The sequence below is a fragment of the Antechinus flavipes genome, chromosome 3 (assembly GCF_016432865.1).
Source record: "Antechinus flavipes isolate AdamAnt ecotype Samford, QLD, Australia chromosome 3, AdamAnt_v2, whole genome shotgun sequence".
NCBI lineage: Eukaryota > Metazoa > Chordata > Mammalia > Dasyuromorphia > Dasyuridae > Antechinus > Antechinus flavipes.
Genome location: NC_067400.1, coordinates 110,955,657 through 110,980,691, shown reverse-complemented (window position 1 = coordinate 110,980,691; position 25,035 = coordinate 110,955,657).

The window sequence follows — 25,035 nt, the reverse complement described above, 5'->3', positions numbered from 1 at the left end:
TACTGAATATTTATCCAAGACAGGAAAATTACTTATACATATATGTGTGTACATGTGTGTTTATGTCTATGTATGTGTCTATATATGCATATACATACATATATACACATATATAAAAACTACAATATTCAATATGTACATACGCATTTGCATGTAAACACACATGAATAGAATACCCAGTATATACATACACACATTAAATATGTGTATGTCACAAGATATTTGTATAAATATATATATATATAATATATAAGAATATCACTTATCTATTTGCATTTCCTAAATCTTGTTTAGTAAATAATTTTTCCTGTACAAATTTTTTTAATTATAACTTTTTATTTACAAGATATATGCATGGGTAATTTTTTTCAGCATTGATCCTTGCAAAACCTTCTACTCCAACTTTTCCCCTCCTTCCCCCCGCCTGTCCCCTAGATGGCATTTCCTGTATAAATTGTTGAAAGCAAAAGGTTTGAATTAAGAATCAGTGAACTAGCTTTAAGAAAACATTAAATTCTTCATTGTTGTTTTTCTTGATTTTGTCTTATGAGACATGTATAACCATTAAGACATATTGAAAGATGTTGGGATAATTAAAAAAAAAAATTCTCATCTTCAAATTATAGCAGACCTGTTTTGAGTCTTTGACCTATATGTATAATTTAGTTATATAATATTGAGCAAATCATTTAGGTTGGTCTCAGTTAATTCATATTTTAAATGAGGTGGTGCTATTTGTATTGCTGGCCTCACAATGTTGAGACTGATGAATTTGAAAAACCTTTAGAAAGTAATGCAGGTTTTAAGATCAAAAATATCTTACCTTTTTCTTCTTTAATTTGCATGATACAAGTGTGTTCCTAAGTTCTTCTCTAAGCTACTCTTTGGGTCAAGTGTTCATTCTAAAGAACAAATATTAGTTCAAAAGAATTTATGTTTTATCAGATTATTTGATTTTGAATGAAGTTATTAGTCCACATTCATAGAATACTCTGTAAACCTTCTCCTCTTCTTTTGTGGATGCCTGTGTTGCCCCATCCCTTTCATCCTCCCTAGTTATTGTCAAAGACCAACACTTCCACTTTGTAACTCCCACATAGGTCTCAATATGAATTCATGCACAGAATAAGCACTAAATAAAACCATGTTAATTTGATAAATTGCAAAACTTCACTAGTTGCTAAAACCTGAATTTTTTTTTTTATTGCACCAATTATGATATTTTAAAAACACTGAAATAAACAGCCAAAAATGTCAATTAAGCCTTATGGAAATAATGTTTTCACATCCCTAAATTCATGTCAATCAAGAAATCTTTTTTGGGGGCCAAGGCTAGAGCCAATAATATATGGAACATTTTTTAAGTTAGCATAAAAATCCAATTTCTAAAAAATGTTTACAATGCCATTTCTATGATATGCTTACTGATAATAAGAAGAATCAACATATCACTTAGAAACTTACAGTGGTTAAAAGAATCTTTTGAAATATGTTTATAACTTCTTAGCAACTGGATTTGGTTCCTATCATGCAACTAGAAATCAGCAACTAAACAGCACTACTATCATAACCTCTAATTTAAGCATCAAATTACATACTGATAGGGAGATGCTTAAAGTTTTATCCTGGCTATAATTATAATTTTATTGAAAATATGCTTTAAACTTTAATCCTAAATGATTATTGTGTAGCATATATGAACATAACCTATCTTTACTCATTCATAATTATACACTTATAGATTATATACTTTATAAATTATCTATAGCAATTTATTAATCCTTTCTTTACTGATTTCTCTCAGATTCTCAAAATATATATTGTTTATCACTATGTGCCCCTAAGTATTTATTCAGAGAACAAACTAATTTTTATTATCAATTTAAGTAAAATCTAATTGCTAAAATAAATCGCCAGGGATATAGGATTGGGAATGAGCCATACTGAGAATCCTCCCATACATTTACTAGCTATTATCAATTATTCTACAGTTTTATAAGCTATTTACTAAATCTCACTTCCCCAAAAATAAACCCAAAGAATTTTTTTGAGGGAAGAATGTTAATAGTGTAAGATTTTATTTTGATAACTCCATTTAAATGTCAAAAAGCCTGATCAATTCTGTAATTTTGCAGTAATGATTAAAATGTCTTTTTATCATTTAAATGGTTATGTAATTGCTTATTGAGTCTATTTCTATCACCTCCCAATAAAAGTAGGATGAGGTTGGGGGAGAGCAGCCTGTTTTAGGAGTATTATTTTCATGGAGAATAGTCATCCTACACTTCCAATCTACCTTCATTCCCAAATCCCTCCTCCTTTCCAACAATACTGGAAAGTAGGATCACTGTGTAGGCCGACTTTGCTTCTTTTCTCATTTTTCTCATTTTCATAGTGTTTGTGTTCTGCAGCATGTGATAAGGATTTTTCTTCCTTTTTATTGGTATAATGCAGTTTCAAAAAGAAATCATGCTGTGTTTCTCCTTTATAAGCAAGATTAAACCTATAAAAATGAATGCTGTTCACTAAGTTTACCCACTGATCTCTGAGCTACTAGATAAGTAACATATTCATTGTTATCCTCTCAGCCACTGGGTTCTAAATCTAGAAAGTATTTAGCATAAGTAATACATATTAAAATGTCAATAAACTGTCTGTGGTATTTGAGACCTAGTTAGCATTTTTATTGAACTCCTGTGTTAGCATTTTCAGAAATGGACTTTTATTAATTACCAATTTAAATCCATACTTTGATACCACAGGTCACTATTAAATGGGTCATTTCAGCATTAATAGCTCTTACCAAGAGCAATACTTCAATTTCAGCAGAATCCAGTGTTAATAATTAAAGTGTGCATGTACCACAACCTATTTATCATGGTAACTAGACAGCACAAGGCATTAACATGGTCCTGCTTTTAATGAAAGACAGCATTCCACTCCATTGCTGTTTTCAATAACACTTACAAATTCCATAATCTAGTCTAATTAAAGGAAAGTGGTTATTTACCTGTCAGGGAAAAAATAATAATTTTAGAGCTCAAAAGTAACCTGGGGAGATGTAATTGCTAAATTTTCTACTTGACTCCATAAGAGATTTTGCAGAGAAATTAGTGATATTGTTTTATTTGTTCTGGAAAATCTGCTATCAATGTCATAGTTAAAGGACTGATAACATATGCAGAATTTATATATCCATTCTCAGATATTCATAAAGGAGAAATATAGATTTTGATGCAAGCAGTATGTTGTTATGGAAAGATACTTGGATTTGGTGGAAGCCTTGAGTTCTAAGCATCATTCTGCTATTTTTGATTTGAATGAATTTAGGGAAGTCACTTAAACTCTCTGAGTCTCCATTTCTGCAGAAGTTGAATTCACTATATGATTCCTGTTAGTATAGTACTATATCTTAATTTTCTCTTTCCCATATTACCTCCTACACCTTGATTCTTCTAAGTAAAATGATGACTCCAAGAATGAAAAGACTTAAGTTAACAACAGCATTAATTCTGCTTCTAATCAATAGCTGGATGTCTACATCACAATTTTCAACTCCTCAAAATAAAAATAGATAAAAGCATTGAAGAAGTAGATGATCAACAGTAGAATAATTTTTCAGCTTTGAATTCTTATCTGCTCATTTCAAATTAAATAAAATGTAAAAATTAAAACAAAATCTCAATATAAAAGTATTATCTTAAAATATCAATCCAGGGAATATGAATTTTTCAATTTTTATTTAACAATCCAGTTAAGCCATTCATTCTTGTCCATTTTGTGTGGCTTTTGCCCATGTCATCCACATAATACTTTGAGGGACTTCCTTAAATCCTCCTGAAGTTGGTAGGATATCTCTTATCAAACCCAAGCTATATTTATTGGTTATTCTTACAATGTGAATAGCAATCTGCTGTTTTGATTATACATTTTGAATAATACCCTTTTTGATCATTTCTTCCTAATTCCTTGTTTGTGATTTTATATTTCAAACATAGTATTAGTGTACAGTGCTACCTTTATGTAAAAGATATATTTATTGATCAAGCAGTTGTTTATTAAGGGAATCTGTTTAACATTTGTGGGCACAGTGCAGCATTAATATTCCTTATTAAAATTATAGGCTATTTCATCTCCTTATATGAATAGAAATAAGATTTGTTTGAGTTTGAGATTTTTATTCTTTCTCATAGAAACACTTTCAAATTAAAAAGACTGCTGTGCTAGAAAGGGGAAAACATATGAAGTCATCTAATTTAAGAACTGTGATGTTTAAAAGCATGGCTTCTCCTCTAAGATGCATGGGCAAATATTTCATAGTTCAGGAATTTCCTGTCTTTGAATATCATTTTTTACTTTCATATCTACCAAGTCACCAACTTGCTATCAAAGAAAATGTCAAGAAACATGCTATCATTGAAATTGTAATCAGAGGGGTAAAGGCAGAATATCATCCCTATAGGTAAGTAATTGTGTATGTGTGTAAAAATAGCACCTTATTACTCCTGGGTCAGTAAGTATTGCTGAAATTCAGAATGAATTTCACACATCTGTTTTTTGATTGGCCCTAGGAAGAAATGTTTCTAGGACAAAATATCCAGGATTTATACTGAGTGTCACTTACCTTTTTTTTTTTGTGAGAATATTTGAGTATCTTCAATGAAATGAAAATTGTGATACTACTAACAGTTTAATTGAATAATTAGAAGTAGGAGGTTTATAATTTAGAAACAAGTTTGATTTTTTTTTTCTTTAAAAACGTCCCCTTTTATTAAGTTTGACATTCAGGATAGTATAATGTCACTTATAGTAAACTAGACTTCAAGGTTTCATTTTCTTTTTCTTTTTTCTTTCCCACCTTCAGAGCTACAGATGAATTTTCCTCTGTAGGAAAATATTTCCTCCCAATGCTAACTTTTTTCAATCTGGTTTCAAGGTTTGTAGCTTACTTTTTTGGATTAGTTCTGGTACACACTGTTCAAATTCAGATATAGCACAAACCACCCTACCTTAACAATATAAATCATAACTTTTCATGGTCACCAAGCTTAAGAAACCAAATTTCAAGGAAGGGAAAATTTTCTTGTCTATTGAGTAAATTGTGACCTTTATCTCTAAAGAAGTATCCACTTTAAGAAGATATAATTCATCTGTGTTATACCAGCTTGTCCAAGAATAGGGAAATTGACTCTAAGGCCATCTTCATACAGGGTGAATGAAAACAAATAAACTACTGTTTTTAACTAAAGTATTTTGTTAGATTTCTATATTCATTGCATTTTTTTTTTACAATGTTTGTTATTTAAATGTTGGTGAAGGTTAAAATTAATGCTAAAAAGATTACACTTCTCAACATACCTTCCTCTTTCATCCCCCATTTACTTCATAATATACTCTGGTATGTAAACATGCTATCTACATGCAGACACACATATAAATGAACATTCTTAAAGATTAAAAAATGGGGACTGTATTTTAGGCTTCATTAGCATTCTTTTAAGTAGGTTTCATTTTTTTGGCTATGTAGAATAATTTGCAAGGTTAAGTAATTATCTCAGCATTTATAACATCTATAATGTGAAAGTATAGAAGGAAGCTTAGAATGAGTTAAGAAAATGAAGACACAGGTTGCTGATCACACATACTGAATGTGAATGTCCCCTTAACCTCTTAGACTGCAACAAAGCATTCTAATTACAATTGCTTTCCATAATCTCTCCACTCCACCTCAGTTTTTTTTTTTTTTTTTAAAGAGTGATCAAAGTTACTGTTGAATTTAAGTGTTTGTAACCATAGAATCTGCAAGATCACTTTTTCACTTTAGAGTTGCCCAAATCAAGTTGCAGCTGAGGTGGTCATAATTATTTTCAAGTAAAATTGCTTGTCAACAGAAGGATAGAAATTCATGAATCAGGAATAGGATTCTTCAGTCAAATTAAAACAAACAAACAAAAAAAAGCTTTGATGGAATGTAATCAATCGATAAAATTCTGAAAAAAAGTTCTGGATGTGAAATATCTGGATAAGAAAACCAAATCTAATAATAGTACCTGAAAGGATATCTAAAACTTTGAATGGAGAAATTTAGGGCAAATAAAATCAATGTACAATATAGTAAGTAGAAAGTTTCTAAAGGTTGTTAGTCTAAGAAGTTACAAAAACTGAAAAAAGGAAGTAGAACAATATAGGTAAATAATATATTATTAGAGGAAATAATAACTATTTCAAAGAACATTTATTTAACAAACTGTTATCAAATATCTTCTAAGCACTGTGAAAGGAACTATAAGGTTTTCATAGCCTTTTAAGACTGACATCTCTGAAATTTCTATTTAAAAAATATTTTTTATATAGTTATCAGTGAAGCCACTGAGGAAAGTTGAGCTGGGTGAACCATAGATTTCCCACAATATAACATTTTATTTTTTTAATAAAAATATAATATTTAAGATTAAGTTTTATGCCTAGAGTATAATGAATCAATTGCTGTAGTAGAGCTACTAAACTTTAGCTTAGTCTAAAGTTGTCTGAACTTATTGAGACTTCATAGATAAATCTAGGAGTTCCTGAAATGTCATGAACTATTCTAGTATTTTTATTACTTCTATCTAAAAGTAAACATTGAACAGTATTATTGTGTTACATTGCCAGCTGTGTGTTTCATCCCTCTCCCCCCAAAAAGACTTAGAATCTTGAACTTTGGTTGTAAAAGGACCTTAGCAATAATCTAACCAAATGATCTCATTTTGGGATGAGGAAAGCTAAAGTCAAGAAGGGCAAATTATCTTGCAGACAGCCTTGTAGATAATTGTTTAAAAAGTAAGATTCAAAACCAAATTCTTTGTCTCCACATCCTTTGTGATTAATAGGACATTGAATTCATGTAAAGAGGACTATATTTGCATTGTTTTCTTTTTAGAGAATATAATTTCTAAAATACAATGTGAAGTTTAGCAGGCTTCAGCATAAATAGTTTGAAATTTGGATAGGTGTTGCCACTGAATGAGAAACAGGTTTCAGTCTGATCAGCAGAGCTGGAAAAGGAGATAGAGGGGAAAATGGCAGACTTTATCTACTCTTGACATCTTGTTCCTTTGAATGCTTGAAAACTACAAGGCTTTTCATAATTCTTCTGGCTTTCATGGGACACCATGTCACAAGTTTCCTTTGCTTACAGTATCATGCTGAAATCCTCACAGAATACAGTTATTAAAGGGAATAAGCTAACAATTAGACATAAGTGATAACATGTGTTGTGCCTGTTATGTAATAGAGGCAAGTTAGATGCCTAGAGTTGTTCATCAACAATTTAATTCTCAATTAATCAAAAGCCATATTTGGAATATCTAAGTTTTATGAAATGGGAGGTTAGAATTCTTATTATACAGTTTATTATTATTTTTTTTTTACTTTGCATCCTACTTTACATAAATGTCTTTTGCTATGATGTTACATTATCTATGCTAGTTTTTTCAGAAGATATTCAATGGGCATGGGGAATGATGAAATGATAATTTATACTGACCAATACTTCTTGAATATCATAGACATGGGAGTAAGTAGAACAGAAATCATTAGGGAAACATAGAATCATAGAATTTCAGAGTTGGAAAAGAGCAACAAGGAAGTTCTATTTAGCTTTCTCTGTTACTATTGTTTATCTTTTGTTTTCTAAGATGACCAATTATACTACAGAGTTATGTCTTGACTCCTGGGGGAACTGGATTTGTTTGAAGCAGACTTGTACATAGTTTTCAACTTCATACTCTCTTCCCAAGTCACCAAGGTCCATTGACAAGAAAAATAATCAAGGCACTTGAAGATGACCCAGGGTACAATGGCTGACCTTGGTATCTTCCATGTCTGACCAAGTTCTAAACTCTCCACAGCACGATTCACCTTATAATCAATCTGGTTCAGCACATCTGCAAAGAGGGTCAATCATATTATGGCTATTGTTCTTGCTACAGTTTCTTGGACACACAGGACAGAATTTAGTGCCAACTAGTCACCAAAAATAGATGAGCATCCCTGAAAGGATTACCCCTCACACCAGAAATGCTAGCTCATTAAACATTCCATATATTATAAATTATTCATTAAAAACACAATAATTTTAGACAAGTTAGCATTGTACAGTGGATAAAACACTAGTCCTAGACTCAAGTTCAAATCCAGTCTCAGAACTTACCACTTAATAGCCATGTGACCCTGTGCAAGTCACTTAACCTTAAGTGCCTCTCAAAAAAAACAAACAAAAAAAAATCAAAATAAAAACAAAGAAAAAAATCCATAATAACTTTTTCAACATTTCTGATTTCTCAAAGCTTTCCAACCTTAACTTGAGATTTTAAAGTAACTATTTTTACTTTTGCAGTGTTGTAATTGTCCAGATATTCAATATTCTTCCTCCCAAATCATCTGTATCTCTGCTATTTTCATTCATTGTTCCTTGTTCAACCCCCTAGGATCTAAGAGAGCAAATCTAATTTTTCTTTAATATTATAGATTTTCATATAGTTGAAGACAGTAATCATGTACTTTCTATGTACTTTCTTATCCAAGTAAAATATCCCGAGTTCTAAAAGTCATTTATCATTTTTGTTGCCCTCCTTCATAGTATTTTTCACTTCATCATGAAAATTCCTAACTAAATTATCTCCACCAAAAATGTGTTCAAACAAAACATTCTAATTAAAAAAAATAGTAGTACAATCTTGGAAATAATCAATAGATATACTAACATACATTCCTTGTTTAGTTTTTAATAGAGACATATTTACAATTATATATATGTATATAATTAATTCTCTAAAAATGTTAGAATTTTCTTCCTACTAGATAATGAATTCTTTCCATAACAATATTATTAGCCATTAGTTATTAAATTTGAATTCTATATCCTCTTGCTAAGTAAGATTATTAATGTCCCACTCTACCTAACTTTTTGTTTGGTCTTATTTTAATTTTTCAAAGATCCAACTCATTTTTCTATGTCCATGTAGTATTTTTCAATTTTCTATAGTTCTTTTCTGAAACTCTAACATTCCCACAACAAATGTCAACTTTCATCATCTACTTCCTTTATTCTCATTCTAATTCCACTAAGGATTTTACTAAAAGCAAACAAAAAACCTTTCTCTACAATTCATTTCATTTTTACCTAGAGACTTAGTTGTCCAAATCATGTACTCTTTATTTTTATTTCTCTTCAAACTCCAATGACTTGATCCAAGTTAAAAAAAAAATTCTTATTTTCATGCCAATTTGCACAAAGTCAAAGCTCTGTTTTTATTAAGAACCAATCCCTTTTTTTATATTTCCAGTTATGTAACTCTTAATGTCAGAGTGACATCAATATCAGGGAGTGGGGAGAAGTACTTATTTGTTCCCAGTGACCAATTTCATTGTCACATTTGATGATAACTTTTCTGTCTCCTTGGAAAAAAAGGATTTTTCTTATCTTTTACTTTAACTATTTTTTTATTTCCAGATTGGAGCTATAATATGTAGTATTATTCTTATTTCCACATTATAAAAATATTTTAAAAACTTTTTTTGAAAATAATTTTTGGTTTCTAGTTCTATTCCCTGCTAAGAGCTTTATGATCTAATACTTTAGAAAAAGCTTTTCTCACTGACCTGATTGCCTACTTTCACTTTTGCATTCTTACAAATACATGGGCAAAAATATCTCAGAAAAGAAGAAAACAGATACCTGTTTAATTAGTGAATTTACTCTGGTAATATAATGATGGCCCTGAAAATAATATCAATAATAATATTAAGCTTTAAGAAAATTTTTCTTTGCAGAAATCCCAAGAGGTTGGTATTGAAAGTGTTATAATTTCCAATTTTATATATTTACAAAAAAAACACAATTAAACAAACACACAAACAACCATATCACCAGCAGCAATACAGGTTCAGAGATGTAACAGGGTTTTTCAGAGTCATATAATTAAGAAGGATCTCATGCAAAATTCAAATATAGGTATTCTGATTCTGGATTCATTTTTTTTCTTGGTATACAAAGGAAATGATAGTACAAAGAGAAAAGATCACAGCAGTTAAATGCTTTATATTCTGTGGGGAAGTTAGCTCTTAATTAAGTCACTAAAGTAGTCAGTGTGGAATAGTTGAAAGATAACTGGTTTGAGATTAAGGGTGGCTGGATCCAATTTTAACTCAAACAAACATTTATTAAACAGATTACTCTGTTAGGCCTGGGGAAAAAACACATCCTAAATAAGACATCATCCCTAACCTCAAGAGAATCATGAGCTAATAGGAGCAACAACATTTATATAGATATTTCTAATACAAAACAAAATCTATCTATCTATCTATCTATGTAAGAAATACAACACATATTTGCAAGCCAAATACTATATATCATTTAAGGGTTTGTGAAATGACATTGAACAATTTGGGAGATCAGGGAAGACATCATGGGGGGACATGGGCATTGGATTTCTGATTAATGATTGAATAATTTTTCAAAAATCAGAGTTTGACAATTAAAGAGTGAAATCCAAGCATAGGAAACTGTATGCACAAAAGCATTATGGTACTATAAGAATTCTTTATGTTTCATCATAAGTATTGAGTTCGTTTCCCATTCTGCCGTTTTCTACCTTTGCATGCATAGTGATTTCTGTAAAATTTGTCATCTTCACCTAAAAATTAGCTCACTGGATTTCTAGGAGACTATATGGCAGAGAAAGTAGTGATCTTTTTACAACCCTCCCATATTCACATGTTCCTCTTGGAACTGTGGAATCAGCAAGGAGATGAAACAATTTTTTTAGCCCAAGAAACTTGGAAATTTGGCAGGAAGGATCCCTCTCACTTGGATAAAGGCAAGGGGTGCACAATGAGAAGAAGATCCCCAGTAAGTCAACAGTAAGTCCTAACAGAATAAATCAGTAAGAGGTCCTGAATCCCAGGGTGGTAGAACAGGTGATTGACACATACTTTGGCAAAATCAGGGGAGCCAACTGACTCCACTCCAGAACTCACCACATGCTCTACTGTAGTCCCAGATTAAAAGACATTCTCCAACAAAGAGACTTCCAGGGGCCTCTGGAAAGCCTGAGAAAACAAGCATCCTGCTTCAGTGTACCCTAAGAATGAGAAAGAAAAGGCAAACAAACAACAGCAACAAAAAAGATGGAAATCCTATGCTCCAATTCACATTTCTTCTCCATAGTTTTCTCTCTGCATTTGTGCGGCATTTTCCAGTCCAAGACTTTTAGAATTGTTTTGGATCACTGTATTAACTGAGAAGAAGTTAGTCAAACATAGTTGACCATCACGTAATATTTCTGTTACCAAGGACTACGTTCTACTGGTTCTGCTCACTTCACTCAGCATCAGTTCATATAAGTCTTTTCAAGCTTTTCTGGAATCATCCTGATCATTTCTTATAGAACAATAATGTTCCATTATTTTTATTTACCATAACTTATTCAGTCTTTCCCCAATTGATTGACATGCACTCAATTTTCAGTTCCTTTATCACTGCAAAAAATATGCTACAAAAATTTTTTGCACATGTAGATCATTTTCCCTCTTTTATGATCTCTTTGGGATACAGATCCAATGTTGAAACTGTTCTATCAAAGAAAAACAAAATCTTAAAAATTAGAATTCGGCAAGTGTAAACTATTGATACTGGAGACATCAATAATTACAGAAATTCAAAAGAATGGAAAATGGCTAAAAATGTAAAGTAACTAATGAGAAAAACAACTGAGCTGGAAAATAGATCCAGGAGGGACAATATTACAATCATTGGACTACCTTAAAGTCATAATCAAGATGAGAACCTGGATAATATTTTAATATTCCTGGTAGCAGAGAGCAAATTGATCACTTCAGGAAAGAGATCTCAACATAATAGCTGTAAGGAATATTATAGCCAAATTTCAGAACTATCATGTCAAGGAAAAAAATACTACAGGTGGCCAGAAACAACTTAAATATGAGTCACAACAGGATTACACAAGACTTGGTAACTAAATTTAAAAAACTATATATGCGACATGATATTCCAGAAGGCAAAAAACAGAAGACAACCAAGGATCATCTAAATGGCAAAATTAATCTGTACTTAAAATAAATAGGATTCCATGCTTTCATAAGGATAAGAACAGAACTAAATTAAAAAAAAAAAAAGACCTCCCAAGAGAAGCATAAACAGGTTAAAAAAAAAAAAACTGAAAAGTAAACTTAAGGGATTCAATTAGAGTTAAATTGTTTGCATCTTCACACAGGAAAATTATACTTGTAATTCTTAATAATTGTATCATTAATAATATATAGAGAAGGAATGCACAAAGATAGAAGTTATGGACATATTGTGAATTTGAAGGAATGACATATAGGAGAAAGGTGAGAATTATTTCACATGAAAAAGGAGAAAAAGAACTATTATAGCAAAGAGGGAAGTGGGAGCTTCACTTGAAAATTATTCTCACCAGTACTTGCTCAGAAGGAATGTTATTTTTCTGATTTTATAATCAATTGAAAGTAGAATTTTATCTTGCTAGACAAAACAGTAAGAAGGGAGGAGACTCAGTAAAGGTTTGATTAGAACTCACAGAAGGCAGGGCAGATCAAGGAATGGTAGACAAAGGCAAAACACTGGGGAGGAGAGAAAGGGTAAAAGAAAAAGAGGGAAATGGAAGAATAAGATGGAAGGAAATATACAGGTAGTGATAATAATTGTGAATGTGAATAGGATGAACATTTCCATAAAAAAGAAAGTGGAAAGCAGGGTAGATAAGAAACAACATTTTCAATATGTTATTTACAAGAAACACATGAAACAGAGAGACACATACAGAGTAAAGGTAAAGAGCTAGAACAGAGTATTATGCTTCAGCTGAAGTAAAATAAACAACAAAATATTGATCTGATCTTAGGAAAAAGCAAAAGAAATAAATCTAATTAAATGAGATAAGGAAGGAAACAATCTTGCTAAAAGGTACCATACATGAGTAAGCAATATAACTACTACACATATATTTAACCAAGTGATACAGCATCCAAATTTTCAAAGGAGTTAAGTGAATTATAAGAAGAAATACACAGCAATATTATAGTAGTGGGAAACCTTAAATGATCCTTCTCAGAACTCAATAAATCCAACCAAAGACAAACAAGAAAGAATTAGGGAGGCAAATAGAATAAAAGAAAAGTTACATAAGGCAGACCTTTGAAGAAAACGGAATAGGAGAAGAAAGGAGCAGAACTTTTCCTTTAAAAAAAATATATTTTTTATTTAAAACTGAAATACAAAGTAGAAAAAGAAAAAATGTCATGTGCAGAGCATAACATAAAGGTGGATTCAAACTATAAAACAAACTTACATTTTAAGAAAGCACATATAATAATAGAACACTTTGTTGTAAGAAGTGTTCATGTTTTCTATTCTTCTTTATAGGTTTTCTTTTATTCTATGCTGTGCACTTTTAATTTATTCTTTTTTTTTCTCCTTTCCTACCTCACCAACTTCCTCCAAGCAGGCTACAGTTAAGAGCATATATATTTCTACAAATACATACATATGTGTATATGGATAAATATGCATGTGTATATGTGTGTGTATGTACACACACACATATATACATGAAAATATATAAACACATAGAAGTACATAGATGTCTATAATCATACATGTATACATTTATATACATCTATGTAATATACTGTTTGTTTGTCTTTTGTTTTTCTGACAGTGAATAACATCATTCTTTTTTGATCCAAATCTTTCCATATTTGTCTAAATCTCATCTCATCATTTCCTACATCATATTTATATTACAACTTTCAATATTCCCCAACTCAGACTCAGATACTCTTCAGCCCCCACACTGTTTGGGAAGTAAAAAATTCCTGTAGCTGTAGCCAAGGCTAAGTTTCAGTGGAGCTAACCCTAGAGATCACTATTTACTGTTCAGAAGAACTAGTCTAATGGGGTTTATAGTCCATAGGGACAAAACTTCATCCTGGTAACTTTCTTTGGATCTTCTCTAAATGTCCCAAGAGGACCAGAGTTCTGCCCTAATTCTTATTTGTTTTTAAGTGCTCTACTTTCCACCTGAATCACAATTTTGTGTTAATTAAGAAGGAAATCTGATGAGCTTGGAATTTTCTAACTTACTATCCCATCTTTCCAGAATCCTCTCAAAATATAGCATTTCCTCAGAAGTACATGACACCCACACAAAATATAACATGCAACTGGGCATAAAATTCTAAAAATCAAGTTATAAAGGCAGAAATATTGAAAAGCATTCTTTTGGGAGAATACAATAAGAATGAGGGAGGGTTCTGAGAAGATGGTAGAATAGGTCAGAAAATAACAAAACTCTTCGGATTTGTTCTGCAAACAAAACAAAATTTCACTTTAGGGCAAGCATAATCAGATGGAAAATAAATGAAACAGGGGCAGAACCTGGACAGTGGAAGAAAACCCAAAGAAAGACCCAAGGAACCCTCTTTAACTTCTGTGAAGTGTAAACATCTCCAGGCTAGCTCCATAGAAGCAGTGAACAGACAGCCCTGAGTTTAAAGGTAGCTTCAGCCTGAACCTGAGAATTGGGAATACAGGTCTGAATCTGAGAAGAGAGAGGGAAGATTTCCTGATAAGAAACACCACATAAAGCTGCACTGCAGACAGGCAGGCCTGGGCAAGAAAGAACCAGCACACTCAGTGAGTATATTAGCAGTGGGGGCAGGGCCACAGCGGGCTGAAGGCATTTGCTGGAGATTGGAACTTTTGGATTGGAGTTCCTGGTCAGAGGAAGCAGCTAATGTGTAACCAGAGGCCCCTCATCTCAGGATTGGAGGTGGTTATACTAATAAGTTCTCATTTTAAAAAGAGCAGACAAAAAAGAAAGTTATTAACTATAAAAAGTTGTTATTGGAAATAATGAAAACCTTGGCTCATTTTCAGTAAAAAAAAATTGAAATAATAATAAAAAAGTCTCCTATCCCCAAAAGTAACTTCCATTTGCTACCTACATAGGAAGAATTTATATAAGAACTCAAAAAATCTATTAAAATCAAATGAGAAAAGTTGAAGAAAAACTGAAAAAAAAACTAAGGAAAAATGATTATGAAAAGAAAGCGAAACAAATATAAATGAAGATAAGGAGTCTTAAAGAAGAAAACGATTCTTTAAAACTTAGAATTGGGCAAGATGAAGCCAGCAAAGCTATGAGACCAAGCAATAACAAAACAGAACATGATAAATGAAAAAGAAAAGAAGAGAATGTGAAACATCTTATTAAACAATATCAATAGATCTGGAAAACAGATCCAGAAGAGAAAGCAATAATAATTGGAAGTCCCAGAGGGTAGAGACAAGATGGTTGAATGAAGATAGGAAACTGCTCAAGATCTCCCAGTTTCTATCAAAAGCAACATGAAACAATGCCTCTAAACCTAGTCTGACAGAATGAAACCACTCTTCAGCTCAAAATAGACTGAAAAAACTTCTCACTGGGGTGAAAAATGATGTTCAGAAGAATAATACATGATGACCAAGTGGGATTTATGCCAGGAATACAGGAATGGATAAATATCAGGAAAACCATTGCCATAATTGACCACATCAATAATAAAAGGAAGAGAAATCACTTGATAATCTCAGTAGATATTACAAACACTAGAGAGTTTAGGAATAAAGGAAACTTTCCTTAAAATAATAAGCAGTATCTATCTAAAACCTACAGCAAGCATTATTTGTAATGGAGTGAAGCTAGATGCAGTTCCAATAAGATTGGGGTAAAACAAGGATACCCATTATCACCATTATTATTCAATATTATAATAAAAGTTTTGGCTTTAGCAAGAAAAAAAAGAAATTAAAGGAATTAGAATAGGCAATGAGGAAATAAAACTATCACTCTTTGCAGATGACATGGTGATATACTTAGAGAAACATGGAAAATCATCCAAAAATCTATAGGAAACAAATCTCAGCTTTAGCAAAGTTGAGGGATATAAAATAAAACCATACAAATCATTAACATTTTTATAAAGTACTGGTAAAGTCCATCAGCAAGAGATAAAAAGAAAAATTCCATTTTAAATTATTATAGACAAAATAGAACACTTGGGGGCTAACTGCCAAGACAAATCCAAGAACTGTATGAACTCAATTACAAAACATTTCTCACACAAATAAAATAAGATCTAAACAAATGGAAAAATACCAATTGTTCATGGCTAGGCTGAGCTAATATAATAAAAATGACAATTCTGCCTTAATTGATCTACTTTTTCAGTGCAATACCAATCTGCCAAAACATTATTTTATAGAACAAAAATTAAAATAATAAAATAATCTGTAAGAACAAAAGGTCAAGAATATCAAGAGAATTAATAAAAAATACAAACATAAATCTATATTATAAAGCATCAGAAGTCAAAAACAATTTGCTAAAGATTAAGAAAATAGAATGGCGGATCAGTGGAATACATTAGATACACACAACACAATAATCAAAGCCTTTAGCAATCTAATATTTGATAAATCCCCAAAATCTAGCTTTTGGAATAAGAACTGATTATTTGATAAAAATGCTAAGAAAACTGGAAAATAATATATCAGAAAGTCTACATAGACTTATATCTCACACCCCATACCAAAATAACTTCAAAATAGATACATGATTTGGACATAAATAATGATACCATAAACACATTAAGAGAACAAGGGATAATTTACCTATCAGATCTTTGGAGAAGAGTGGAATTTATGACTAAGGAACTAGAGAACATTCTGAAAGGCAAAATGGACAATGTTGATTACATTAAACTAAAAAAGTTTTTGCACAAACAAAACTAACAGAAACAAGGTTAAAACAGAAGTAAAAAGCTGGAACAAAATCTTTACAGCCAGTATTTCTGACAAAGTTCACATTTCTGAAATATATAAAGAATTGTGTCATATTTATAAGAATATAAATCATTCCCCAGCTGATAAATGATCAAAGGATATAACAGATAATTTTCAGAAGATGAAATTAAAGCCATTGATAGTTATAAGAAAAAATGTCCTAAATCACTATTAAATACAGAAATGCAAATTAAACCAACTCTGAGCTAATACCTCATATCTTCCAAATTGGTTAAGATGACAGGAAAAATAATGATAAATCTGGAGGAGATGTAGTAAAACTAGGACACTAATATATTGTTGATTGGTGAAGTTGTGAAATAATACAATCATTCTGGAGAGCAATCTGGAACTATGCTCCAAGGGCTATAAAACTGTGCATTTCCTCTGACCCAGCAGTATCATTACTGGATCTGTATCCCAAATAAATAATAAAGGAGGTACAAGGATCCACATGTGCAAAAATGTTTGTAGGAGCTATTTTTATGGTAGCAAAGAATTTGAAAAGGAGTAGATGCCCATCAATTGGCCAATGGCTGAACAAGCTATGGCAAATGAAGGTAATGAAATATAATTGTTCCATAAAAATGCACAAGCTGATTTTAGAAAGACCCAGAAAGATTTACCTGACCTTCTGTTGAACAAAACAAACAGAACCAGGAATATATTGTATACAATAACACCAAGAATGTACATTGATCAACTACAAAAGGCTTGGTTCTTATCAGTGGTTCACTGATCCAAAGAAAATCCCAGTAGACTTTGGATAGAAAATGACATTTGCATCCAGAAAAAAGAACTAATGAGACTAAATATAAATTAGTATATTAGATGTTCATTTCTTTTTTCCATTTTTAAATTTCACCCTTGGTATTTCCATTTTGCTCTGATTTTTCTCTCCTAACGAGATTCATAAAGCAATGTGTATTAAAAACAACAACAAAAAAAGAGTAAATGGAGTATCAGAAGTCCATACTAAAAAAGCCTAGATACTAAAAATAATAATAGTAATAATTTGATTACCCTGAAAGCTATGACCAAAAAAAGAAGTTTGACACAAGAATGCAAGAAATAATAATAATAATAAAATGTTCTGTAGTAATAGAACACAAGGGAAAGTAGAAATAGCAATAAGAAAACGTTTACTGATCACCATCTAAAAGATATCCTGCAAAGATAATACATAAGAATATTATTACTAAATTCTGAAACTCCCAGATCTAAGAGAAAATTTTACGAGGGGGGGGAGGGGGAAAGGGGGGCAGAGCCAAGATAGCAGAGAAAACACATGCTTCAGTCTAAGCTCTTCTTCTACCCTCACTACCCTCACCAAATTCAGCCTCAGAAATAGTGCTTGATTGGTAAAATCAAATACTTACAGTACAACAAATTACCAGCTGAAGATAATCTGGAAGATTGCCAGAAAGGTTTTTCCTGATCCACGGGAGCAAGCCAGCACAAGCAGGGAGGTAGAATGCAGAAACTAACACACTGAGAAGACAGGGCCTGAGGGGAAGGGGGGAGGTTGGAAGGAAGGGGGAGGGGGCACTTTCTCCACGGGTGGAGATTTTGCAGGGAGGACTCTACCACAGGTTGGTTGCTCTGCTTTGTTTGCAAAGCAGTAGATCAGCAGAGAAGTTACAAAAAGGCCAAAGGTAGAGTGTACTCCAAAAAACAGCAGAATCTAACAGAATCTGGCTATACCCACCCAGCACCAGAAGTGACTCAGCACAGATCATAGTACAGCTGTGCAGCCACATTCTGCAGCCATAAAGTTGAACAGGAACGGGGAAAGTAGGGGCTCTGCCCAGGGCAATAGAACTTCCGCAGTGTAGCTATGTTTCCCAGGGCAGAGACACTTCCCATGATGGACACTTCCTAGGGTAGTTGCTGATTCGCACAGTGGGGTTCTGTGTGGGGAAGTGATACTTTCACTGCTCAGCCCCTAATCCTAGGGCAGCCTCTAATCCGCAAAGCAGGACTCTTCCCAGGGCACTTCTGCAGCTCAGCCATGCTTCTAAGGGCAGAAATACTTCTGGTATAGGGCTCTTCCCAATGTACTTCTGCAGCTCTGCTACTCTTAGCAGCCTATTTGCAGGATGGCTACTGTCTATATATCTATCCTTGCTCTGCATGGGAAGCTGGTACCTGCCTTGCCTTGAAAGCAGATCCTAAGGGCTTTAAAAAAATGAATAAAAAGGATAAGCATATGCTAACCATCTATAGCTTCTATATAGAAAAAGAGCAGGTTTTCAACCCCAAGGAGACTAATAGCAGACAGTCTCCAGACAAAACCTGGAAGGAGGATGTAACCTGGTCCCCAATCACACAAGACTCTTCTAGAAGAAATTATAAAAAAAAAAAATCTTAAAAGAGAGCTAGAAGAAAAATGGGGAAAGGAAAGAGAAGCTATGCAAGAGAATACAGAAAAGGCATATAGCTCACTTAAAAAATTAGATGAAGAAAACAACTTCCTGAAATGTAAATTAGAAAAGAACTCCCAGGGAAACAGAATTTGTGAATTGGAAAAGATAAAGAACTCCCAGGAAAGTAAGATTTGTGAACTGGAAAAGATAAAAAACTTCTAGTAAAGCAGGATTTGTGAATTGGAAAAAAGAAAATAACCCAATTAAAAAAAAATAGTGAAATGGAAAAAAAAATTCATAGAGCAAAACAGCTCATTTAAAAACTCAAATGGACATATACACAGAGAAGTAAAAAAAAAAAGCTAATGAAGAAAATAACTCATTAAAAATCATAACTGAACAAATAGAAATGAATGATTCATTGACACATCAAGAATCAGTCAAGTAAAACCAAAAAACTGAAAAAAATAGCAAAGATATTAAATATCTACTTAGAAAAACAACAGACCTTGAAAATAGATCTAGGAGAGATAATTTGGGGATTATTGGACTTCCTGAAAATTATGATGAAAAAAAGAGCCTACATACTATTTTACAGGAAATCACCAAAGAGAATTGCCCAGATGTAATAGAATCAGAAGGTAAAATAGATATTGAAAGAATTCATCAAACACCTTTTGAAAAAGACCCTAAAATAAAAACTCCAAGGAATATTGTGGCTAAATTTCAGAACTATCAGACTAGGGAAAAAATATTACAAGCAGCTGGAAAAAACAATTCAAAAACCGAGGAGCCACAATAAAATCAAAGTTCCTGGAATCTGATATATCTAAAGGCAAAAGAATTTAGAATGCAGCCAGGAATAAACTACCCAGCTAAGCTGAGCACCTTAATGAAACAGGTGAATTCCATTTGTTTCTAATGAAAAAAACAAAGCTAAACAAAAATTTTGACCTCCAACTAAGGAACTCAGGAGAAGCAGAAAAAAGGTTAAAAAAACTCTTGAGAATTGTATTTCTGTTATTTACATATATAAAGAATGCGTGTATAATTTGATGTTACTGATATAATTTTAAAAAGAGAAGTAGAAATGAAAAGGGGATCGTATCAGAAAAAGAGAAAAGGGGACATAAAAAGAGGGAAACTACATCCCACAAAGAGGCAAAGAAAACCTACCATGTCTGAGGGAATTTAGAAAGGGGGAGGAACATTATGTGAATCTTACTTTTATCAGATTTGGCTCAAAGAGAAAATAATTAAAATATTTGGTTTACAGAGAAACTTTTCTCACCTCATTAAAAAGTGGGAGAGGAAAAGGGAAAAGAAAAAGAGTAATAAGGGAAAAGTCCAAGAAAGGGAAAGGGATTCAAAGGAGGTTGCAGGGGTTCTAAAGAGGGAGAGCTGCATGCAGCAAGTGTTACCCATAAGTTTAATACTGGCAAAGGGGGTAAAGGGGAATAAGAAAAAGAAAAGCATAATCTGGGGATAATAAAATGGCAGGAAATACAAAATTAGTAGTTTTAACCATAAACGTGAAGGCGATGAACTTGCCCATAAAATGAAGGCAGATAGCAGATTGGGTCAAAAGCCAGAACCCTACAATATATTATTTACAGGAAACACATTTAAAGCAGGGAGATACATACAGAGTAAAGGTAAAACGCTGGAGCAGAATCTATTATGCTTCAAGTGAAGTTAAAAAAGCAAGGATAGACATCCTTATCTCAGATCAAACAAAAGCAAAAATTGATCTAATTAAAAGAGATAATGAAGGAAACTATATCTAGTTCAAGGATAGCATAGACAATGAAGCAATATCAAAAGTAAACATATATGCACCAAGTGGTACAGCATCTAACTTCCTAAAAGAGAAGTTAAGAGAGTTGCAAGAAGAAACTGACAGCAAAACTGTAACAGGGGGAGATCTCAATCTTGCACTCTCAGAATTAAATAAATAAAACTACAAAACAAATAAGAAAAAAGTTAAATAGATAAATAGAATATTAGAAAAGTTAGGTAGGATAGATCTTTGAAGAAAACTGAATGGAGACAGAAAGGAATACACTTTCTTCTCAGCAGTTCATGGAACCTATACAAAAATTGACCATATATGAGAACATAAAGATGTCAAAGTTAAATTCAGAAAGGCAGAAAAAAATCTTTTTTTTTTTTTCAGATCATGATGCAATAAAAACTACATTCAACAAAAAGCTAGGAGTAAATACATCAAAAAAGTAATTATAAACTAAATTGTCTCATTCTAAAAACGATTGGATAAAACAGTTTATCATAGACACAATAATTTCACCCACAATAATGACAATAATGAGACATCATATCAAAATATGTGGGATGCAGCCAAAGTGATAATAAGGGGAAATTTTATATCTTTAGAGGCTTACTAAGATATAAGAAGATATAAGAAGATCAGTGAATTGGGCTTGCAACATAAAAACCTAGAAAAAAGACCAAATTAAAAACATCCAATTAAATACTAAATTTGAAATTCTAAAAATAAAAGGAGAAATTAATAAAATTGAAAGTAACAAAAAAACTATTGAATAAATAAATAAAACTAAGAATTGGTTCTTTCAAAAAACAAATAAAATAAACAGACCTTTGGTAAATCTGATTAGAAAAAGGAAAGAAAAATATAAAAATATTAGTCTTAAATATGAAAAAACTTACCACCAAAAAAGTGGAAATTAGAGCAATAATAAGGAGTTACTTTGCCCAACATTATGCCAATAAACTTGATAACCTAAGTGAAAAGAATGGCTACCTTAAAAAATACAGGTTTCCCAAATCAACAGGAAGAAGTAAATCGCTTAAATAGACTCAATTTAGAAAAAGAAATAGAACAATCTATCAATTAACTCCCTAAAAAAAATCCCCAAAACCAGATGGATTTACATGTGAATTCTACCAAACATTTAAAGAACAATTAACTCCAATGCTATATAAACTAGTTGAAAAATAGAGAATGAAAGATTCCTACCAAATTCCTTTTATGACACAGATATGGTATTGATAACTAAACCAGGTAAGTTGAAAACAGAGAAAGAAAATTATAGATGAATTGGCCTAATGAATATTGATGCTAAAGTCTTAAAAAAAAAAAAATCTTAGCAAAAAGACTACAGAATATCATCCCCAGGATAATACGCCATGACCAAGTAGGATTTATACCAGGAATACAGTGTTGGTTCAATGTTAGGAAAACTATTAGCATAATTGATCATATCAATAATCAAATTAACCAAAAGCATATGATACCTGCCATCTGGGGGAGGGGTGAGGGACAAGCCGGGGGGGAAATTGGAACAAAAGGTTTTGCGATTATAATGCTGAAAAATTACCCATGCATATATCTTGTAAATAAAAAGCTGCACTTAAAAAAAAAAAAGAAAAGAAAAGAAAAAAGAAATGGCCAGCAGGATGATTTCAGAAAGGTCTAGAGAGGCTTACATGAAGTGATGCTGAATGAAATGAGCAGGACCAGGAGATCATTATATACTTCAACAACAATAATATATGATGATTAATTCTGATGGACATGGCTCTCTTCAACAATGAGATCAACCAAATCAGTTCCCATTGTTCAGTAATGACTAGAATCAGCTACACCAAGTGAAAGAACTCTAGGAAATAAGTATGAACCACTACATAGCATTCCCAATCCCTCTATTTTTGTCTGCCTGAATTTTTTATTTCCTTCACAGGTTAACTGTACACTATTTCAAAGTCTGATTCTTTTTGTGCTGCAAAATAGCTATGGACATGTATACATATATTGTATTTAACATATTGTATTTAAAACACTTTAACATATTTAACATGTATTGGTCTACCTTCCATCTGGGAAAAGGGGGGTGGGGGGAAGGAGAGGAAAAATTGGAACAAAAGGTTTTGTAACTGTCAATGCTGAAAAATTACCCATGCACATATTTTGCAAATAAAAAGGTATAATAAAAAAATAATAAGATACAAACTAACAAAATTTAAATATTCTTGAGCTACAATTAGGAGTATATAGGATTTATTAGCAACTATAATAAGAGATCATGGGTCCTGTATTATTATATGTTGATAATTAAAAGAACTATGCCTGCAGAAAAAGAGATCACATCCAGGAAAATTAAGAATGATGCTGAACAATGAAATGAATATTAGTTGAAATGAAGATTAGTTGTAAATCATCCAACACAAATACAAAAGGTAAATAGTGAGTCAGTAAACACCAGTATATCAGGGGATCAGTCCACACCCAGTAAGCACCAGAAGTTAGTCATCATTGATTCAGCTCAGCTACTTTGGCCAGTAGAGGACGTTTTCACAATCTTCCCTTAGCTATAAAAGCGGACCTCAACCTGTTAAAAATGAGAGAAAAAAACAAACAAACAAACAAACAAAGAATTCTGACCATAAATAGTTTTTATACAGAAAGAGAAGAACAGATTTCTCTGAGGACACTAAAATCAGTTCATCTCCAGATGAAGCCCCAAAGGGTGATATGAATTGGTCCCGTTCTCACAAGGCTCTCTCAGAAGAATTCAAAGGAGATCTGAAAAGAGAGAAGAAAAATGAGAAAGGAAATGAGAACTTTGCAATAGGATTTAGAAAAGAAAACAAATTATCTGAAGAAATTTTTTAAGTTATTTATTTTCAAAACATATACACAGATAATTTGACAACATTGACCCTTGGATAGCCTTGGTTTCAGATTTTCTCCTCTGTTCCCCCCTCCCGCCCCTAGATGGTAAGCAATCCAATATATGTTAAACATGTTAGTATATATATATATATTGAATCCAATATGTATAAACATAATTATACAATTCTCAGGCTGCACAAGAAAAATTAGATCAAAAAAAGAAATTAAATGAGTAAGAAAACAAATGCAAGCAAACAACAAAGAGAGTGAGAATGTTATTTTGTGATCTGTAACTAGCTCTCATAGTAGTTACCATTACCAGTCTCTCCTGATTCCTAGGCCCTCAGTGTACCTCTGGCCACTGACCTTTGCAGTGTCAACTAATTCTACCAACTCGCCTCCTCTGAGGCCTTCAGAGGCCTCTGGCCACAATTTCTTGAATCGTAGTTTAAAGCTCAAGAACAGCCAGCCACGTGTAAACTTAAAGCCTTTATTATACCTACTCACATAATGCCCTGACTTGTTAACTCCCTAGTGAACACCTGGTCCAAAGACCCATGTGTTCACTATCAATCTCCTTACCTTTGTTGGCTATCCATCCACTCGGCTCGGCTACCTCAGAATAAAGAGAGCAATTTTCTGCCCACAGTGTACTTATAGAGGGTCTGTGAGGTTACACAGATAGCCGACCAGTGAAAGAGCTTACTCCCTTAAAAGGCTATCTCGATATGGACAGGATCCCACCCAAAGGGCAGTCCTATATCCACAGAGATTACTTCTGGGCCACTCAAATCTCCTCTTGCACTGTGGCTGCCCATTTAAAGGACCCTCACATTGATCCACATTCAGTTCCCATAGTCCTCCCTGGGTGGGGATGGCTCTCTTCATCACAAGATCATTGAAACTGGCATCAGTCATCTTATTGTTGGAAAAAGTCCCATTCATTAACTTGTTGCCATGTATAATTATTTCCTAGTTCTGCTCACTTCATTCAGCATCAGTTCATGTAAGTCTTTCCAGGCCTCTCTAAAATTATCTTGCGGATCATTTCTTATAGAACAATAATATTCTATAACTTCCATATACCACAACTTTTTCAG